A 5,718-nucleotide genomic window follows, 5' to 3' on the forward strand; every position below is an offset into this window, starting at 1 on the left:
TTATAAGGTTACATTTTAATAATTTTAGTATCTAGTAAAGATCAAATCATTTCTATGTCCAGATACATAAAACCGTGTTTATATATTATGCATATTAACATTCATTCAGTAAAAGTATGTTGAAGTAGTTTATATTTGCTTCAAATGCTTGGATAAATACCTCTAAAATTACCAAACTTTCACAAGGGCAATAGAAAATAATTAGCAACATTCATTCTTCAACTTCCATGATCATTTTAACATAAAACAGTTTTAAATATGTTTTCTGACATGTCATGTGCAAATATTCAGATTTGATTGACTTAAGAACACACTTTTCATTTAAGGCCTTCAAAAAACATTTTAGTCTTTTCATCTACTAATAAGAGGAATGTGGAATAAGAATAAAGTCATTTATTTTGACAATGAAATAATATAAATACGTATATAAGCCCTAATCTAATGTTTTCTGATGTATGAYAAAATTATGAATGAAAACACTCAGATTCTAGCAATATAAAACATGTCTTCCAGTTATTCATATTTGCTGCCAAATCCCATGTTTCAAAAACATGTGTTCCGCACCACTTTGTGTTATAAATAATTCATCAAATAATTGCTTGGAAATGCCAAAGAAGCATGAGAAAGCCTATTGTTTGGAGCCGGAATAATAAGGCAGAGAGAAAAACCCAGTTTGTTGGGTTTTATACACACAGAAACAGAAAAATCCCAGGGATTGAGACAGTTGTCTCAACTTTAAAATAACGACAGAAAATGTTTCTGCGTTMATCCCAGTGTTTATCAAAAACTCATGACAATTCTGCATTACTCGTGTTTTATCACCTATAAAACAGTCTGCATAATATTATATATATTTTCTGGTGGGTTCAACTCTTTCGAACAAATTTAAAATAAAAAAGGACCAAACTCAAGGTGGTGATCTCTTCCTGCCTGTCCGGCCCCTGCAGCCCTCTTCTTCCCYCTGTCCCATTTGCACAAGAATCCTTTGTTTCCCACCAGATGAAAGGGACAAAAGCCACTATTGAAAAAAAAACTATGACTGGCTGGGCGAATAAGTGGAAGAGAGCGAGTTGGACCAGAGAAAGGAGACTGAGCACTGAAAGTGTGTGAGTGCACTTTTGTGTGTCCATGGATGTTTTTGATCTTGTGTGAGTATGACACTGGAAATGAGAGGTGGTGGTTTGGGTGCGGAGGGTGTGGGGGGTTAACAGACAGAATAATTGGTTTTGAGGGGACATTCTGAGGGAGAACAGAGCGTCAGATCACAAATCCWGTGAAAGAGGAAAAGGATGGTGGATTGATAGGAAGGAGAGAGGTATGTGGGGCGACAAAAGTTTGGCTATTAGTATTCCAGAGGAGAAAGTAATCCCTTCCACCCTGTGCCTCTGTCCGGTGTCCAAATCCATACAGACGCCCACCGCAGCCAGCGCGCAGCACTGAAAAGACTCTGTGCAACTCAGTCTGAATGACTGTGACAACTGTGCAACGCCACAGCAGCCTCTGTGGCCGGACTGAAAGGACCGGCTAAACATTAACACACACCGTGCCAAGATGGCATCTGCTCGAAGACAACAGAAACACAAATCTAACGCAGCCAAGCTGAGCCTCACAAACGAGCTGCTGATGGATCAACGTGTCTTTATTATGAAAACAAATAAAGCCTATCTCATTTAGAGGAAATGTCTTGTTTAACGGCCTGAATTCATTCAAAAAAAGACAGCTGTATTGCAGAGCAGACGAAACAAAGACACGGACAAACAAAAAACACATCAGTAGTCACAGCTTTTAAAAGATTTAGGTGTCAGTAATCAGGCTATGTGAAATGAACGATAAACCTGTCCTTTCCAGATTAGAAATTACATTTTGCCATGGGCCTAATTTGCAGGGGTTTTTAGGGTGGTTATGACCCCTACAATAATTTGATCCAGTCAATGCAATCCCCCCAATAAAATGATATAATTTGCTCAAACACAATAGAAATTAACTGGTTGGACAGATGCAACTCTTTTGGTGTCTTTAGGTAACTTTGAGATTATTTTTTTATTTAAAATGTCATATTTGTATATTTAAGCATAATTGCTGAAAATGATATGAAGGGTTTCAGAGCATACGTAACCCCCCAATAGTAGACCTAAAGTTATGCCCTTTCATTATGTTTTAACCAGACAAATCACTGATCTCTTTTGCAAGGGATAACTGGACCTGGAGTAGTCTGATGTGCATGTTTTTGGACTGTAAAMGAAAATTGGAGCACCTGGAGAAAACTCACTCAAACTCCACACTGAAAGATCCCAGATCCAAACCAGGAATCAAACCCACGACTGTCTTGCTGTGAGGCACCACTGCTAACCACTGAAACATCGTGCTACCAAATTTTGGCCGTTTAGGAAGCAAATGTTAATAAGTTTAATACAAACTGACATGATGTTAGTAAGGCGTATTAGCCCCTCTTTGTTCCACCAGTGCAGTTTCTGCCTTTAAACCTTTCTGGATGTTTCCAGGCACTACCACGAGCTGTTGTTTTTTTTTTTTTAAACCAGGGTGTCAAACCACTTCCTCTGGTACCTGTTGCAGTTCAGGAAATTAGGTTTCAGAACAGGCAGCACGGCAGTGAAACTGAACTAAAAAGATGTTAATGTTTAAAGTAATTTGTGTATTTTGTTTTGTTTGGTTTTGGAAATTTATAACCATACATTCGCCTGTTTACATTCATGACATGATTTGCCTTTTTTTCTTTGCTTTTTTAAATTTTACTGAATTGTTTGGATTTATGAATGAAAGAAATTGAATAAATAAAAATAAATTAATTAAATCACGTATTCAATTAAATTGAAACCTAGAAATACACTAGTTTCCTCTACAAGATTGCATGTTACAGGCCAAAGTTTTCCACAAAATAAAATTTTAGCTCAAGATCTAGAGCCGTAATTTGCTTTCTCTGAGACTGATTAGCTGTGGCGGCCATCTTGAACTGGATCAATGCCAAAAGGCTGCAGATGTGCATCCAGACATTTTTACGTTCAAAACAACTACAAAACGTTTGACTTCTGGCCTCAACTTCTGAATGGATCGCAGCCACGATTACTCGTGACTTTAGCTGTTTTCTTCCCCAAGCAGAGCAGCCAAAAAGTTCCAGCTGAGGAGCTGAATGRAAACGGTGTCACATCAGTTCTGTTATGTGTGCTTTTTTCTACCAGTGTTTTGAATCTGGCTGGAGGTGTGTTCAGCTGCAGCACTGCCGTTATTTTGCAGATGTTTGCCTTCAAATTYCTCTCTTGGAACAGAGAAATTTCTTACAGAGAAAAACATAACAGTTATATTTGACTTTTATGCTATAAAACTATGTTTTAGTGGGCAGGCAGCACTGTTTTCCAGTTGCGTTTCTTTTTGACATTTATTTATTTATTTGTTTATTTATTTATTTATTTATTCATTTATTTATCTATCTATCTATCTATTTGGAAGGCAACTGCTTGAGTATGCTTTGAATTATTCATATACTTAAACGTCCAGCTTGTTCAGGACATCCCAGCCATGGCTTCTGGGTTTTGTAACGTTTAGACATTTGAAAACATTGAATTCATCTCTTTTTTTTCAAATTGAAATGAGTAGAAAACRTCAAACCCCTTGAAAAACTTAAGTATATTTATTTCCACTTCAACAAACTTGTTCATTTATTAAATGTTAGCTATTGGTTGTCTAGTTTGAGCTTTTAGCCACTGGTTTTAGCTCATTTTATCTTTTGTTCAGCTTTCAACAGCTCAATTTTAGCTTTTTTCAACCAATTTTTCAATCAGGTTTTGAACATCCACACTGCATTTTCTCTGGTTGTATTATTTTATTTAAATTTTTTTATTTCTTGTCACACATTCAGTATAATATAAATTAAACAGGTGAACTGTGTTCTGTTGCAAACAAGCCTCTGCACAACCAAACAGGTGCAACAAGACGGAGCAATTGTTATGCTATCATTTAAAGTCAGCCATCATGTAACKTACAACATTAAGAAATGCTCATTTTCTCCCATTTCTGACACCAAAACCCCCCTTTAAATAAAGCAGTAATTATGCAGCACATAAATTTACACCCAAAATACCCTTATTTACAAATATAGGATTTAAAAGGAGCCAAAAAAATGCATGTTTTATTTTCAAATTAGACATATACAGTATAGACATCAATGTCTGCAGTTTTCTTACCTTTCTGTCGACTGGCAGCAAAAATCTACTTTGACCGCAGCGTCTCTAATATAGTCTCACTGTCCAGTAAACATGTGGAAAAGCTGATGAAAAAAAAACTGTTGATATGAAAAGCAATAGAAAAAAAAAGCTGCAAAGTTTCAGGGTCTTGAGCGAGTTGCACTTGTTGACGGCTCRCACATGTTCTGCATCATCTTCTCATCAAGACATCGCTTTGTTTTTCCTTCTGCAGCTCTACGTCAGAGTCATTCTACATATACGTTAAACAAAAAAAAAAGAATATTCTGGAGAAAAAACATGAAACCTGTTTGAAGAGAGGCCTGGATGAGGACCACCCAGCGGTCGGTCAGTGTCTCCCAGCACACTGGCACTGGCAGCACCGGTTCCGGCTCACGGTTACTGGATCATTATGTAATCGGATGAGCGCAGTTTACACTCTTTTCTTTTTTCTTTTCTTGCGTGTAAAGCAGAGTGAAAGAGCGCCCTGTGCGTCCACTCAGGGGGACGTTAAAAAAGCTTGTGCTGTCCACTCCTCCGAGGCCTCCCCTCCACCTCCTTAACATACCCCCTACTATATAAACCCAAAGGTCTTCAGATGCCCACTGTTTTTTTATTTATTTTTAATTCATTAATTCAACTCTCCACCCAGCTTCTCCTCCTACCCTCCCTTCTCAGAGTCTCTCCCTGACTGTACACCGTAAATGGCCCTCTTTGTTGAAAAAAAAAAAAAGGCCTCCTCCACTGTTTCAGCCTTTGTCAACTTTCTCATGTAAATGTTTGATGGTTATGAGATACAAGCCTGGAAGTTGTTGCACTAGAACAGARCTATTTACAAATCAAAAMGAAAAGAAAAAARGAAAAGAAATGAGCTCCATTGTAGACTTGGCTTCTTGAACTTTTGCGTTGGCCAGAAAGTGGTGAATGGACGATGTCGGTGGATCTCTGTGAGGTGGTGCCATGTCCGCCTGCAAGAARGGGTGCCTGACAGGATAAAGGCGAGTACAAATGATCCTTCTGTTTATAAAACGAGATGGCCTGTAACAACTATCACAATGTGTCTGTGCTGAGACGCTGTTGTCTAAATGTTATACCTCTGAGATCAAGAAAAATTCTGGGTTATTAAAATACAATGTATTTGTGGCGTCACACAAAGATCCATTCTTGGACCAGTTCTGTTTGTTTGTTGTTGTTGTTGTTTTTTAGTTGTGTTTTTGATGATGAACAGCAAATAGATTTCCAACTTCAGAAATGCAGAAACGGGAGCCAACAAAAAGGGAAAAGTTCAGTGTTTGTTACAATATTTACAAAGTAATGACATTGGTRGAGTATAGGGATTTTAAGTCATTGCCACTAAAATTAAATCAGTATCAGTATTAAGGTTTTGTGTTTGAATCCTTCCACAGGTACTTTGTATATAGTGATATACGGTGTGTATATGTATATAAATATGCATATGTGTTTATGTATATGTGTATATGTGCATTGGTATATGTGCATTACCATATATCACATGTGTATA

General features: G+C 37.4%; 1 protein-coding gene across 1 annotated transcript in view; it reads right to left on the reverse strand.

The window, feature by feature from the left end:
* Positions 1-4,466, reverse strand: part of LOC106528972 (ATP-sensitive inward rectifier potassium channel 10) — a gene marked incomplete at its 5' end in the record, with an annotated part of 23,496 nt that extends 19,030 nt beyond the window's left edge. The window contains 1 exon segment of the mRNA XM_014024265.1: positions 4,200-4,466.
* Between the last annotated feature and the right edge of the window lie 1,252 nt (positions 4,467-5,718).

The sequence above is a fragment of the Austrofundulus limnaeus genome, unplaced genomic scaffold, assembly GCF_001266775.1.
Source record: "Austrofundulus limnaeus strain Quisiro unplaced genomic scaffold, Austrofundulus_limnaeus-1.0 Scaffold415, whole genome shotgun sequence".
NCBI lineage: Eukaryota > Metazoa > Chordata > Actinopteri > Cyprinodontiformes > Rivulidae > Austrofundulus > Austrofundulus limnaeus.